Source organism: Sus scrofa, chromosome 17, assembly GCF_000003025.6.
Source record: "Sus scrofa isolate TJ Tabasco breed Duroc chromosome 17, Sscrofa11.1, whole genome shotgun sequence".
Taxonomy (NCBI): Eukaryota; Metazoa; Chordata; class Mammalia; order Artiodactyla; family Suidae; genus Sus; species Sus scrofa.
This window is the reverse complement of record NC_010459.5, coordinates 38,283,795-38,300,923: the sequence shown is the minus strand read 5'-3', so window position 1 is coordinate 38,300,923 and position 17,129 is coordinate 38,283,795. Positions and strand designations below refer to the sequence as shown.

Below are 17,129 nucleotides of genomic sequence, written 5' to 3'. Positions count from 1 at the left end.
TCTTTACTGCAAGCTGGTATAAAGAATCAGTAGGTAATTCTGATCCACATTTATATCTACCTCCTCAGCCTTGCCTCCAATTCCTTTCTAGGCTTCAGCCTGGTTTCCTATAGTCATTCCTTCATTTCTTCATTTGTTTATTCAACTACTATGTGCTATGTGTATGTAAAGAAATAAGGCACTGAGGAACAAGATAAGCAAGATCGCTGACAACATGGAGCTTATATTCCAATGATAGGGCAGGAAATATACGAGTAAAAAATATAACCAAGATAATTTCAGATTATGATAAGCATTACAAAGGACATAAAGAATGAAATAATAATGTGACAGAAATACTTTTAAAAAGATATCTTGGAGTTCCTGTCGTGGTGCAGTGGTTAACGAATCCGACTAGGAACCATGAGGTTGCGGGTTCGGTCCCTGCCCTTGCTCAGTGGGTTAACCATCCGGCGTTGCCATGAGCTGTGGTGTAGGTTGCAGACGCGGCTCGGATCCCGTGTTGCTGTGGCTCTGGCGTAGGCTGGTGGCTACAGCTCCGATTCGACCCCTAGCCTGGGAGTCTCCATATGCCGTGGGAGTGGCCCAAAGAAATAGCAAAAAAAGACTAAATAAATAAATAAATAATAAAAAGATATCTTAAGGAACTTTCATGACTGTATGCAAAGATTCAATTATAAGAATATTCCCCATTGTTTTTTTTTCAATTTTATGATTTTAAAATAAGTAATACAGACAAATGATACTGCATAAAAATATATGTGATGAGAAGTGTCCCTTCCACCTCTCTCCTCCAATCACCCTGCCTACTGGCAACCACTGTAACTGCTATGTTGTGTAACTTTCCAGAAATAGACAGCATGCAGACAGAGCTACTCCTAGTAATACTGAGGGTGTAGGGCAACTGATCTAGTGTGGAGTGACCAAGAAATCACTTTGGAAGAAGTCTACCCTGTTAGCCTCTTTCGTAATGTCCTTGGATATGACTGAAGATGGAAGTTTAAAAAGTGAATTTAAAAACCTGAATTTTAATGCTGTTCAGAAAAGAAATATGTACTTCCTAGGCCCCAGCCAAGCACAAAACGGGCAGAGATGCGAAAGAGCTGCTTTAACCACAGGACAGACCTATTAGACAAGCGAAGATACGTGTATTTATGTTTATATAGTCTCATTTTTTTGTATACAAATGATGGCATACAATACACACTATTCTGTATCTTTCTTTTTATTGAGTATAATATATACCCAATAAACTGCATGAATCTTAAGTATGGAACTTTAGTATCTTGCTTTATTTTTAAATTAACGATATACTTTGGAGGAGTTCCCATTGTTGGCTCAGTGGTAACGAACCCGACTAGTATCCATGAGGATGTGGGTTTGATCCCTAGCCTTGCTCAGTGGGTTAAGGATCCTGTGTTGCAGTGAGCTATGGCATAGGTCACAGAGGCAGCCTGGATCTGGCATTGCGGTGGCTGTGGTGTAGGCTGACAGCTGCAGCTCCAATTCAAACCTTAGCCTGGGAATTTCCATCTGCTTCAGGTGTGGCCCTAAAAAGATAAAAAATGAAAACAATATAATTTGGAGTTTCCACTCTGGTGCAGTGGATTAAGAATTCAACTGCGGTGATTTGAGTCGCCTGGCACAGTGGGTTAAAGGATAGGGTGTTGCTGCAGCTACGGCATAAGTTGCAGCTACAGCTCAGATTCAAGCCCTGGCCTGAGAACTTCCACATGCCATGAGTGTGGCCACTTTAAAAAATATATATATATGTGTGTGTGTGTGTGTGTGTGTGTGTGTGTTTATACCTTGATATCATTTTCCATCAAGACTTATAGTGCTATTTCATTTTCTTTGTCATCTGCATAATGTTCCACTATTTGTATATGCCATAATTTATTTAACAAATAAATATTTCAAGTTGTTGGAACTTCTGCATGCTGAGGGCATGGCCAAAAATAGTAGCTATCTTCTAATATATATCAATATTTAAAATGCACATATACTTTGACCCAATAGTACTTCATTCTACAGATATTTAAAAATGAGTAACATATGACTAAAGCAGCATGTAGAAGTTCCATGGCCAGGGATCAAAACTGTACCACCGCAGTGACCCAAGCCAGGAAAGTAACAGTGCCGGATCCTCAATCACCAGGGCCGCCAGGGAACGCCAGAGGATAACTACTTTTTTTTTTTTTTTTTTTCGCTTTTTAGGGCTGCAGCCTCAGCATATGGAAGTTCCCAGGCTAGGGGTTAATCGGAACTACAGCTCCTGGCTTACGCTACAGCCACATCAATGCCAGATCCGAGCCACATCTGTGACATACCATAGCTCACAAAAATGCCGGATCCTTACCCCACTGAGCAAGGCCAGGGATCGAACCAGCAACCTCATGGTTCCCAGTCAGATTAGTTTCAGCTGTGCCACAACAGGAACTCCGATTGCTACTTTAAATAAGATGGTCAAGGGAGTTCCCATCGTGGCTGAATGGAAACAAGTCTGACTAGCATTTATGAGGATGCAGGTTCGACCCCTGGCCTTGCTCAGTGGGGTAAGGATCCAGTGTTGCCCCAAGCTGTGGCACAGGTTACAGACTTGGCCTGGATCTAGCATTGCTGTGGCTGTGGTGTAGGCTGGCAGCTACAGCTCTGACTTGACCCCTAGCCTGGGAACCTCCATGTACAGTGGGTGTGGCCCTGAATAGATAGATAGATAGATAGATAGATAGATAGATAGATAGATAGATAAAGATGCTCAGGGAAGGTCTCTCCCTAGGGAGGAGATATTTGAACTAAGACCTGAGTAATGACAAGTAAGCAACTATATGAGTTCTTGGGAAGAGAATCCTGGGCAAAGGGAACATCAAAATTTGGAGAGTGGCTGAGGTGGTAAAGAGCTTTTTCTATTCAAACAACAGAAAGGAAGCCAGTACGGCTATAGCATAGTGAACGAGGAGAGTAAGAATCGGAGCTAGGCAGCAGCCAGATCACATAGAACCTTGTAGACATGGTAAGAAGTTGGAATTTTATTCTAAATAATTTCCTCCTGGCTTCTCTTATACACAAAGGCCCACCTCCACACTTTTAAGATGCCATTGCCCCTGCTCAGAATGCCTTCCCAAATGCACCAGCACCGCATAGCCCTCTCTAAATACTATAGGTCACTGTGCGCCCTCTCCTTCCTAACTACCCAGAATGCTTAGGAAGGAGGTGACTGAAAACGAGAGAGATGTATAGCTTGGCCAAGGTCACACAATAATAAGTGGCAGAGCCAAGAATAGATCCTCAGGTCTTCTTATTTTAAGTCAGGCTCTTTCTCCTCATAAGGTGAAGGACAGGGACTAACAGGGAAGCCCGGGCTTTGGAGATTTCACAGAAGATTACCAGTCTCTCTCCACCTCCTGGCCTGATGAGTCAGTTACTATCCTCTCCTTGGCTTAGCCCTCCTAGGGCTGAGAGACAAGCACAGAGAGCTCTCTAAAGTGGGAAGGAACAGGGAAAGAGGAAGCTGGCAAATGGCCCTGAATGCCAGATGCAAAAAAGCCATTTCCTTAACTGGCTCACTGACAAATGCCACCGAGTGCCACCGGAACATCTCTAGTTACAGCTAAAATGCCAACACACACCACACGCCCATGCACACATGTCCCCATATGTGTACTACACACCAGCTGATCTGTGTGTGCTCACATACATAAAATCACATGTTCCAATACACAAATGTCCTGGGAATAAAAGCTGCATTTGCACGGATAGACCCAAATAGCCCTTAAATAAATAATAAATTTAAAAAAATAAATACATGGGAGTTCCTGTCATGGCTCAGTGGAAACAAATCCAACTAGGAACCATGAGGTTGTGGGTTTGATCCCTGGCCTCACTCAGTGGGTTGGGGATCCGGCATTGCCGTGAGCTGTGGTATAGGTCGCAGACGCAGCTCAGATCCCACGTTGCTGTGGCTCTGGCGTAGGCTGGCAGCTATAGCTCCGATTAGACCCCTAGCCTGGGAACCTCCACATGCCGTGGGTGTGGCCCTAAAAAAAAGAAAGGAGGTAAAAAAGACAATAAATAAAAAAAATAAATGGACCTAGTACTCAAAACGAGGGCCTATCTGCAAGTGTATGTACTATACATTTACATACCCACCATGAGCACAGCTTGCCCCTCCAGAAACTATCTAATTATTCTGTTTTATTTTATTCATGGAACTTTCCATGATTTGAAATTAGCTCATGTATTTTATTCACTTGTATATTATCTGTGTCGTACATTGGACTATAAGCTCCATGATAACAAAGACCTTTTCTGTCTTATTTATTGCTACATCCCTAGCACCTAGAATACAGCCTGAAACATAGAAGGTACACAGGAATTGATAAGCACAAACCTATACAAGAACAGCTTACTTGAGCCCACTTCCAGGGACGCGCGCGCGCGCGCACACACACACACACACACACACACACACACACACACACACACACAGTGCATCCCTCTCCTTGGCTCTGGGCTCAAGTCATACATTATTGATATGGGCACCTTACTCCTTCTGTGTCTTCTTTCTCTGACATGCACATTCAGCTGGGGCCCCTGGCTGGTTGGGAAGGGTGGAAGGAATAAAGTTCTGGCCTGCTGCAATAGCTTGAGACCTCTAGGGTTTTTGAAAGAACATCCAATTTAGCCTCCTAATTCCAAGGAAATCCAAAGAGTCCATTTGCTGTGCTGAAGGTAACACTATAGGTTATGGTAGAGCAGGGACCAGGACTCAGAGTCCAGGCCTCTTTCCTCTACACTGGGAGTTGTAAACTCAAAAATCAACAGTGCACAGGTAGGTAACAGAAATGAGTATAGTGTACCAAATGAAAGAAAAAATTTTTATAGAGCTAAGAAATAGTTCACTTTCCTCTTAACTTTTCTATGAGAAAATAGCAGCATATTAAATTGTAAGAGGTCATTACATATTTTGGATATTAACCCTTTATCAGATAAGTCATTTGCAAATTTCTCTTATTCAGTAGGTTTCCTTTCCATTTTGTTGATTTCCTTTGTTGTGCAAGAGGCTTTTAGTTTGATGCTATCCATTTGCTTATTTTTGCTTTTATTGCCCTTGCCAGAGGGGACATATCAAAACAATATTACTAAGACTGATATAAAAGAGCTTATTGGCTGTTTTCTTCTAGGAGTTTTATGATTTCAGATCTTACAGTTAAGTCTTTTTGGTCTTCTTAGGGCCACACCCATGGCATATGGAGGTTCCCAGGCTAGGGGTCTAATTGGAGCTGTAGCCTCTGGCCTACACCATAGCCACAGCAATGCCAGATCCAAGCCTCATCTGTGACCTACACCACAGCTCATGGCAACACTGGATCCTTAACCCACTGAGCGAGGCCAGGGATTGAACATGCATCCTCATGGATGCTAGTCAGATTTGTTTCCACTGAGCCAAAATCGGAACTCCTTTACAGTTAAGTCTTTAATCCATTTTGAGTTTATTTTTATATATGATATAAGGAAGTGGTGTAGTTTCATTCTTTTGCATATAGCTGTCCAGTTTTTCCAGCACCATTTATTGAAGAGACTGTTTTTTTCACCATTGTATATTTTTATCTCATTTGCTGTAGGATTTATTGATCAAATATGCATGGGTTTATTTCTGGGCTCTCTATTGTGATCCATTGATCTATGTGTCTGTTTCTGTGCCAGTACCATACTATCTATGGTATAGTTTGAAATCAGGGACTGTGATACTTTTAGCTTTGTTCTTCTTCCTCAAGATTGCTTTGGCTACTTGGGGTCTTTGGTGGTCCCATACAAATATGAATGGGAAAAGATATTTGCAAATGATATATCCAATTAGGGGTTACTCTTCAAAATATAAAAAGAACTTATACAACTCAATATCCAAAAAACAATGTGATTAACATATGGGCAGAGGACCTGAATAGACATTTTCCCAAAAAGACATATGGATAACCAATTGACATATGAAAAGATGCTCAACATTGCCAATCATCAGGGGAATGCAAATCAAAACCACAATGAGATATCACCTCACATCTGTAAGAAGGGCTATTATCAAAAAGACAACAAATAACAAATGTTGACAAGGATGTGGAGAAAAGGGAAACCTTATGCACTGTCAGTGGGAATGTAAAATTGGTACAACCTCTAAGGAAAAGAGTAGAGATTCATCAAAAAAATTAAAATTCCACTTCTGGGTATTTATCCAATGAAAATAAAACCACAAATTCAAAAAGATATATGATCCATATGTTCACTGCAACATTCTTTACAACAGCCAAGATATGGAAGCAACCTAAGTGTCCATCAATAGATGAATGGATAAAGAAGATGTGGGGTATAGATACAATGGAATATTACTGAGCCATAAAAAGAATGAAATCTTGCCATTTGCAATAACATGGATGGATAAATGCCATATGATTTCACCTATATGTGGACGAACAAAACAAAACTAACAAACATAATGAAACAGAAATAGACTCATAGATACAGAGAACAAACTGTGGTTGCCAGAGGGGAAGGGGTGAAAGGATGGGTGAAATAGGTAAAGGAACTGAGATACAAACTTTCAGTTATAAAATACATATGTCTTGGGGATGTAATGTACAGCATAGGGAATATAGTCAATAATACTGTAATAACTTTATATAGTGACAGATGGTAACTAGACCTATTGTGATAATTTTTGTAATGTATGAAAATATTGAATCACTAGTCATATAACTAAAATCAATATAATATTGTAAATAAAGGAGTTCCCGTCGTGGCGCAGTGGTTAACGAATCCAACTAGGAACCATGAGGTTGCGGGTTCAATCCCTGGCCTTGCTCAGTGCGTTAAGGATCCGGCGTTGCCGTGAGCTGTGGTGTAGGTTGCAGACGCGGCTCGGATCTTGCATTGCTGTGGCTCTGGAGTAGGCTGGCGGCGATAGCTCTGATTCGACCCCTAGCCTGGGAACCTCCATGTGCCGTGGGAGTGGCCCAAGAGATAGCAAAAAATAAATAAATAAATAAATTAATAATAATAATAATATTGTAAATAGATTAGAGTTCAATTTTAAAAGACTAGGTGTAGAGCTCCTACTGTGACACAATGGGATCAGTGGTGTCTCTGCAGCAGCAGGATGCAGGTTCCATCCCCAGGCTGGTACAGCGGGTTAAAGGATCTGGCGTTGCTGCAGCTGCAGCATAGGTAACAACTACCGCTCGGATCTGATTGCTGGCCCAGGAACTTCATACTTTCATTTTGGGAAGCCAAAGATGAAAGGAAAAAAAAAGACTAGGTGAAATATCTATGTGTTAAGTGTAGAAAATTAATAAGTGAATGTCTATAATATAAATCTCTACATTTTATATATGGGGAATATTTTTATAATTTTAAAATTTGAATAATAAGTAAATAAAACCTTTTACTATATCAAAAAAAGAAAAAATAGCAGCACATGTCCCATGACTTAATCGCAGTTTGGGGAGTGGAAATAAGGAGGGACAGGGACTGGAACATTGACAAATACATGCTCTGGCAAAAGGAGGCATCTAGCACTTAAATTTAGCTCCTGTCAACTTCGGCCCTCTGGGAATAAGGACTCGATGTTGCCAATTTTTTCAGTTTTTCATGATTGGCCTGCAATCTGTTTCTGAATTTTTCAGTGTTGACAATTTTTAAAAGTTTTAAACACTATGGACAAACAAAATTATTATTATTATTTTGTCTTTTTTTTTTTTTAGGGCCCCACCCACGGCATATGGAGGGTCCCAGGCTAGGGGTCAAATGGGCGCTGTAGCTGGCAGCCTACACCACAGCCACAGCAATGCAAGATCCAAGCTGCATCTGTGACTTATATGACCCCTCACAGCAATGCCAGATCCTTAACCCACTGAGGAGGTCAGGGATCTAAACTGCATCCTCATGGATGCTAGTCAGATTCATTTCTGCTGAGCCACAACGGGAACTCCCAAACAAAATTATTAGTGAGAGATTTAGATGGTGGGCTACAGATCGTGAACCCTTGCTGTAGAGCCAACGACTTCACTTTCCTTTCACCCAGAGGCCCTATAGTATGGGACAAAGAAAGGTAAATAATCTTTTCATCTTTTCCTTCCAGGAAAACTTCTCCAATCACCTTGCCCTTACACACTCCAAATTTACTGTAATCCATTATTAATTCAAATTATCTTTATACTAGGCTACTTCTCTTCACATCTGCGTCTACCATCCTAATCCAAAATCACCATTATGTAAGTCAGATCATGTCATTCCTCTGCTCAAAATGCTGGAGAGCTTCCCAAATCACTTTGAAGTAAAAGTCCTCGCACTGCCCTAATACTAGTTCCTACTCAATCTAGTCCCTCATCACCTCTCTGTCTCCAAATACTCCTAGTCTCTCTTCCTTTCCCTCTTTACTCGGCTCCAGCATATAGCCTCCTTACTGTTTGGCAAAAACACCAAGCATACTTAGCCTCAGAGCTTTTGCCCTCAACTTGAGCATTCTTCCCCCCAGACAGCCGCATGACTTATTCCCTATCTTTGAGTTATTGCTCAAATATTGGCTTCTCAGGTCATCCTTGACCACTCAATATAAAAGAGCACTCCATGTCCCCGCACCCCCACCCCTGGCCCTAGGTGCTCCAAATTAACATCGTCCATCAAGTCTTCCCTAGTTTCTCTTTTTTTTCCCACCTATTTCAGAGCTGAAAATGATTTTTTCCTTCCAAGTCCCTTTATCTCACTTTCCTTGTGATCTATCGGTTCTACCTTGTATTGCATTCACTGGGGCCTTATCTTTCCCATTTTACTCTGGGCTCTCAAAGGGCAGGGATCACATCTTCCTTTCTGTCTCCTCCAAGCACAACTGGAACAGTAAGTACTTAAGTTTCATGGTCGAATCTTTGAAAAACATAATTGATTGACAGGGAAGACTAGAGCTTCCCTCTTTAAATGAGAAGGAGAGTCATTGGATTGGAGATTTTAGCTCCCTAGACTACAGAAAAGTAGGCACAGGACAGGAGGAAAGAGCTGAGGAAAAAATAGGTGGGGAAAACTGGGTTCTTCGCAGAAGCATCAGAAGGCAGGATCTAACCTAGCAGGGAAAGCCTTCCAAGGAGAAACACCCAGATCAGAAAAGGAGTCAAATCTGTTATGAAAGGAATACTGGGCTGATCTGTCCTAGAGGAGAGAAGATATTGAGAGACATTATAGGAAGCCTCAAATTTCTGTATCTCTGTTGCCTCCACCCCAGTTCAAGCCACCTTCATCTCTCACCTGGATGACTGCAATGGCCCCAAACTAGTCTCCTACTTAACTCTTGCCCCCCTTCCAATCCATACGTAAGCCAAAATAATTTATTAAAAACATAAAATGAACTATAGAACCTTCTTCTTAAAACCCCTTAGTGGCTTCCATTGCACGTAGAGGAAAATCCAAATTTTTACTATGCCTTATATTTTCTCCAACTCATCTTGTGCCATTGCCCCATTCTGCCTAACAGGCTCCAAATGCATTAGCTTTCTGACTGTAGATTATGCCATGTTCTTTTTACCAGCTTCCCTGAACTCTTCGAATGGTTTGCTCTACCTCATGTTTCAGATCTTAGTTTAACTGTCACTTCCCTAGGGAGGCCTTCCATGACCACCCTAAGTAGCATCAGTTCTTCCTGTTGTTCTTCGCTACAAAACTGTTTTTTTTTTTAGTAGCATTTTTCTCAAGCTGCAATTACTTTTTTATTTATCTACTTTTTTTTTGATAATTGTCTTACTAGACTACTCCCCTACTAGACTGTAAACTTCCCGAAGGCAGAGACAAGTTAGTCTTATTCACTGCTGAGTCCCCAGTACCTTGCAAAGAACTCTATATATAATAGATCCTCAATAAACACTTGCTGAATGAATGAACCTGAAGGATTAGACTAGTATTATGTAACTATGAATGGAAGACCTAGGTCAACTGGGAAAGTTCAATATAAGGCAAATCTTTCTAAACATCAGAGTTATCCAGAAGCACAGGATGTAGAAGTTGGACTTGGGAAACCCTGACATGTACTGGATTATTCTCAAGGGAGTGGGGTCCTTGGAACTTTCATTTTATAAGCAACCGATGTGATTCGTGTTCAGTGAAGTTTGAGATGACTTTAAGGCCCTTCCAACTTTGAGATTCTTTGATTCTATGAAATTAAGAAATAATGTGTTCTGTGATCCATAAGCACTGCACAATGTGAAGCACTTAGGTATAAGTATACCCTCAAGTCATTTTCCCTTTCACCAAGGGAGCAGGGAGTGGGAGCAACATAACTTGACCAATTAGCAGCAGCTTACTGTCCCCTCTGGGTACTCCGGGCTGAACAGGGAACAGGGCTGGAAGAGAAGATGAGAGAGGGCAAACAGCAAAGACTGAATTATAAATCACTTAGAATGCCAGAGGAGGATAGTGCTTTTCATGTCCACCATCCTTATTATAGTTGAGAAACCTAGTGTACATCTGGGAAGTGATGGCCTCGAGGTTACTTAGCACATTAGTAGCAGCACTATTATAAAGCAGAGCTGTCCAAGATGGTAGCCACAAGCCACATACAGCTACGGAACACTTGAAGTGTGTTGAGAAAGTGAATTTTTAATTAAACTTATTTTAAAGGAGTTCCCGTCGTGGCGCAGTGGTTAACGAATCAGACTAGGAACCATGAGGTTGCGGGTTTGGTCCCTGCCCTTGCTCAGTGGGTTAACGATCCGGCGTTGCCGTGAGCTGTGGTGTAGGTTGCAGACGCGGCTCGGATCCCACGTTGCTGTGGCTCTGGCGTAGGCTGGTGGCTACAGCTCCGATTCGACCCAAGCCTTGGAACTTCCATATGCCGCGGGAGCGGCCCAAGAAATAGCAAAAAGACAAAAAAAAAAAAACCAACCAAACAAAAAAACTTATTTTAAATATTAACAGTCACCTGTGGCTAGCTCTAGAGTCTGTATGTCTCTAGTTCAGGGCATTCTCCTGCCAAATGACATGGTCTCCAAAAGGGGGATGTTGTTTCCAAAGCCAGAATTAGCATGAAGAAGAAAATCAAAGTGCAAGAGTTCTGAGAACTGTGGGGTTAAAGTCCACCAAGGGTGGATTTTAGTATAGTTGTAATCTTCTAAGAGAACTGAAAACACACATGCATACAAAAAGTTATACACAAAGGCTTGGAGCCACGTTATTCATAATATTGAAAAAATGAAAAACCAAATGTACATCAACAGAAGAACGGATACATAAAATGTGGCATATCCATTACAATTGAATAGTATTCTGCACAAAAAGGAAAGAAGTACTGGTACATGCTACAACAATGGATGAACCTTGAAAAGATTATGCTGAATGAAAGAAGCTAGATACAAAAACTGACTTATTATTATATGATTCCTTTCATGTGAAACATCCAGAATAATCAAAGCCACAGGGACAAAATTAGCGATTGCCTAAGGCTGAGGTGAGGAAATTTGGGGGAAAATGAAGTGACTGCTAATGAACATAGGGTTTCCTTTGGGGGTGGTGACATGTTCTAAAATTAATTATGATGATGACTGCACAACTCTTTGAATATGCCAAAAATCACTAAATTGTATTTTTTTAATTTAATTTTTTTAGGGCTGCACCTGAGGCATATGGAATTTCACAGGCTAGGGGTTCAATTGGAGCTGAAGCAGCTGTCCTATACCACAGGCATAGAAAGGTGGGATCCAAACCATGTCTGTGACCTACACCACAGCTCATGGCAGTGCAGGACCCTTAACCCACTGAGCAAAGCCAGGGATTGAGCCCACATCCTCATGGATATTAGTCAGGTTCATTACCGCTAAGCTATGATGGAAACTCCCACTGAATTGTACTTTAAATGGGTAAACTGAATAGTGTGAATTATATCTAAAAATTTTTAAAATCTTACTGTGATCTTGATTGGAATTGCAATAAACACATATATTTATTTGGAAAAAATACACATCTTTACAAATCTTCTTTTCCAGAAAGATTGCACCTTAGCACTACTCATTCATTCATTCATTCATACTGTTCATTCATTCATACTGTCTCTATTTGCCTAAAGACTTGGCACTTATTTTATTTTATTTTTAGCATTAGATTCATATGTATACACCTGTTTCCCTCACTGTATTGTGAATTCCTTAAAGGCAGGGCATCTTATTATCTGTTTCCTCCTCAGTGCCTAGCACAAAGTTTGACACACAGAGGGCACTTAATACATAATTGTGAAATGAATGGATAAAAGAATGAATAAATAAATTTTTCTGCTCACATGATCAGCTAGATTCAGGCTGATCAGAGTGAGGAAACATGGAAGGAAAGAGAAGATTATAGAGAATACAAATGAAAAAGGTGCTAAACAGGCAGGGGAAAAAATGGTAGACAAAGAGAGAAAAAGAGTATACAACTTGTAGAATGGGATTTGGAGACATACAAGAAGAATTTTTTAGTCCCTGTAATTGACTCAGTTCTGGACTCTATGTCATGGGAGAAACTGGAAGAAGCCCCTGGATGTAAGGTTCAGGCTAAGGGACACATGCTTTGCAATCCAAGCTATTATTACACCCTGTCCTCCTGCCAGCTATTTTCAGGCCTTGATCCAGAGACCTTGTGCCTGTTCCCCGTGGTCAAAGTGGCTTTGCTGCCAGTTGAATTCTACACCTCTTCTCTGTTGAAAAAGCAGACCTGGGCCAATATAGAATGTTACCCTTTTCCCACTGCTTACATGCCTGCTTACAGGAGGGAAATCATACACAATCATTCCTACCATCCTGTGCCCCTGACTAGACCTACCCAAAACAGGTGAATGAGGGCAACACTCTCAGCCCCTTTATTGTCCCAGCATTTGGAAAGCTGCCTAAAACAGGAATATATCTGGAGCAGAAAAGTAAAGTAGGAAGAATAGTCAGGGACACCATTTTATATGTACCTCAAATCTCTCAAGTATAACAGACACACACAAAAATATTCATTACAATGGTTCTTTGCTACTTAGGTAGATATTATAGTTTAAATCAGTAGTTTTTAAGCTAGAGTGCTCTGTTCCTATGGGTACCTGAGGAGGAAAAGTTTTAAGCAAATGAGTGTCCAGATTCTCAACTTTCAAACATAATCTTTTTTTTTTTCCCCTGCACCCACAGCATGCAGAAGTTCCCAGGTCACTGCAGTGACAACACTGAAGACTTAACCTGCTGTACCGTAAGAGAACTCCCATGTGTAATCTTTCTTAATGTTGATATGAGTTGGTTCCCTTTTCCCACTTTCTCCCACTTTATAAAATATGCTTCACCCACTTTATTTTTTTAAGAAAAAGCCATCTCTTTTTTATCTCAAGCCTTATTACATCTATCCAATGCCAAGGTTAAAAACAACCTCCAGAGCACTAAACAAGGGTCAATTTGAGAATATATAACTTTAGAGGGAAAGCCCAAGAAAGTAAATCAGAGAGCTTCCATAGGAAATCCTTTTTTTTTTTTTTTTTTTTTTTTTTTTTTGGCCTTTTATGGCCACATGTGCGGCATATGGAAGTTCCCAGGCTAGGGGTTGAATAGGGACTGCAGCTCCCAGCCTGCGGCACAGCAATGCCAGATCTGAGGCACATTCGTGACCTACATCACAGCTCATGGCAATGCTGCATCCTTAACCACCGAGCAAAGCCAGGGATCTAACCTGCATCCTCGTGTATACCAGTCAGGTTTGTTATCACTGAACCACAGTGGGAACTCTTAAGAAATCAATATTGAAAGGCATATCATCTTAATTCATCCAGGTGACAAATCCATGGCAGGAATACTTGCCTTATTTCTCTCAGAATTCAGAAGTTAAATAGTTATCACGAGATTATACATTCACATATTTGTTTTAGTTGAAAAAAAAAGTAGGCATTTTCTAACAGAAAGACTAACAGAAAGCAAATCTGATTTGGTTATGTAGACAGTGAGAACTGGCTGTGCAAATTCGGTTATATGGTGGATATTTTCTGTAAATTATATGAGCAAAATTTACAGTTTCAATATTTTGAAAAGGATATATAAATAGATACATGTATGCATTATAAAACACATTGGAAATTAGATTCTTTGCTGTTATTTAATCTTTTGATAAAATGTTCAAATGAACTTTAAAATATATGAAGAAAAAAGTATATAATTTTTCAAAATTCTTTTAGGCATTAGCCCATTGTGGCGCAGTGGTTAACGAATCTGACTAGGAACCATGAGGTTGCGGGTTCAATCCCTGGCCTTGCTCAGTGGGTTAAGGATCCGGCGTTGCCGTGAGCTGTGGTGTAGGTTGCAGATACAGCTTGGATCCCAAGTTGCTGTGGCTCTGATGTAGGCTGGTGGCTACAGCTCCAATTGGACCCCTAGCCTGGGAATCTCCATATGCCACAGGAGCGGCCCTAGAAAAGGCAAAAAGACAAAAAAAAAAAAAAAAAAAAAAAAAAGATTACTACTATAAATAATTGTTTTTCAACAATACCCTGCCATTGCCCACCACATCAGAATCATCTAAGGAGGTTATAAAAATACAAATTGGAAGTCTTAGCCTTTGAAAAGTCTGATTCAGTAGGTTGGGTGGGGTCCAGGAATCTGGATTATTAACAAGATTTTCAGGTAATTATTCAGAGTCAGCAGACCTAGATTCATTGTTTACTCCTAATTCAATATATGAATCTGCACAAAAGTTCCCCTCTTTCTGAGCCTCAGTTTTCTTCCCTGTAAAGTGTGAGACAGGAAGAGGGAGTCTAGAAGAGAAGGAGAGCCTCTAGTGTATCTTTGACTCCCTGATTATCATTTCTTCCTTTCAGAGGCAGGAGAATGGGCTTTAAAAGTCGGTTTCAGAGAAATGAGGTTTTACTTGGTGCGGGGGAGGGCGGAGAACATACTTAGCTGAGACAAAGACGAAATAAAAATTCTGAAACCTCTCTACCCACCTCGCTGGTTTTTGTGTAGATAAAAGAAGCTAGCTACTTCCTTACACAAGTACAGTATAAAACTGCTTTAGAGGATATTCCCTCACCTGATCATCACAGCTACTTTTGCAGCAGGTAAAGTAGGTATTATTATTCCTGTTTTAAAGATACAAGAAATCCAGAGAAGTGGGTTGCCAAGGCTATACAAGGAGAATTAAGAAGAAATCTAGGTCCCAGGTTTCTGACTTCCAGGCTAGTGTTTATTACACTACACTAATTTGGAGTGGACCTAAAAAAAACCATGAAGAATCCTCTCTCCTAAAAATCTCCAGGAGTACTATGAAGAAGCAGAGAGGACTCTCATCCACTATGAGTTTCAGCCTGTGGTCAAGATCATACCCACCAAGACCTCTTTAGTTTCCTGAGAACTTCCTGAAAAAGCCAAAACCTCAGGAAGCCATATATGTCTACTTTCACAGTTCTTGGCAGTGTTCAGTGTTACGGAAGCACTTGCACATCCATTTGCCCTAGAGACGTATCCCCATTCCCCCTGGAAATAAGGAAAAACACATTGTCCCCAATATTTCCTTCCTAAATAAAATTGCAGCTCTCAAGTAAAATCTTGCCCTCACCAGGTTGTGAACTCCATGAGGATAAGGACCCAATTTCTCTTGTTTATTGCTATAGTCTATGTACCTTGTACAGTGCCTGACGCATTTCTATAAATATCTATAAAATTAATTCTTAAAAAACTGCTGTTAGAAGCTAGTGAATTGATGGGAGTTCTGCTATGGCTCAGTAGGTTAAGAACCCAACTAGTATCCATAAGGATTCAGGTTTGATCCCTGGCCTCGCTCAGTGGGTTGAGGATCCTGTGTTGCCACAAGCTGCGGCATAGGTCGCAGATGCAGCTCGGATTTAGTGTTGCTTTGGCTGTGGTGTAAGCCAGCAGCTGCAGCTCCTATTTGACCCCTAGCCTGGGAACTTCCATAGGTGAGGCCCTAAAAAGAAAAAAAAAAAAAAGGAAGAAAAAGCAGCTAGTGTATTGTCCATGGAGCATGGCTGTTCTTAAGTTGAATCATTACCTAACAGCATGTACAAAAAATTAACTCAAGTGGATCAAGGACCTAAATATAAGACCTAAAGCAATAAAACTCAAAAGAAAAAACAATCTAAAAACAATAACAAAACCTTGCTTTTAAAAGCTAGTGGACTGTCTCTGAAACATGGCTATCCATACAAATAAAATTAGGTTTCTATCAGTTTGGACATCACGTTTGGATTCTCTTGACTTAAAATAGGTAAGACAAAATAGAAACTGATTCACAGATGCAGAGAACAAACTTGTGTTACCATAGGGAGAGGAGTAGGGAAGGATCAAAATATGCGAAGGGGATTAAGAGAAACAAACTATTAGATGTAAAATAAAGTGACAAGGATGTAATATTTAGCACAGGGAAATGTTTTAATAACTTTATATGGAGTATTTATCAAACTACTATTGTACACTTGAAACTAATATAATATTGTAAGTCAAAGACATTGCAAATAAGAAGAAATGACAGTAATCCTCAAGAGTAGCTGAAACTAAAGTTCAACAAGAGGCCTATATGACTTCTCATTTGGATAGATTTCCATGTATTAAAACATGATAAAAAGAAACTCTGGTTTCAAAAATGAACCTCTCATCAAAAAGCAATAAAAAATGCAGGTGTAGATATGCTATAGAAATGTTTCCTGCAAGGGCAATTCTATGTTATGTGTTCAGGGTGAATAACTTTATGGTCTTATTTATTTTATTTAAATTAAATAATGATTTTCTAGCAAAACCATAAGGCTTTTTATAAATAGATCAGACATTTGAACCTAGATGAGAACTGTTCTCAAAGTTTCACAATCCTGGAATTCCCATCGTGGCTCAATGGTTAACCAATCTGACTAGGAACCATGAGGTTGCAGGTTCGATCCCTGGCCTCACTCAGTGGGTTAAGGATCCGGTGTTGCTGTGAGCTGTGGTGTAGTTTGCAGATGTGGCTCAGATCTCTAGTTGCTGTGGCTGTGGCATAGGCTGGCACCTACAGCTCAGATTGGACCCCTAGGCTGGAAAACTCCATATGCCACAGGTACAGCCCTAGAAAAGACAAAAAGACAAAAAAAAAAAAAAAAAGTTTTACAACTCAGATGA

At 40.5% G+C, this 17,129-nt stretch overlaps 1 protein-coding gene across 2 annotated transcripts in view; it reads right to left on the bottom strand.

Moving 5' to 3' along the window:
• The window catches only part of ACSS2 (acyl-CoA synthetase short-chain family member 2), a 55,613-nt gene that overhangs the window by 14,841 nt on the left and 23,643 nt on the right, over positions 1-17,129 (bottom strand).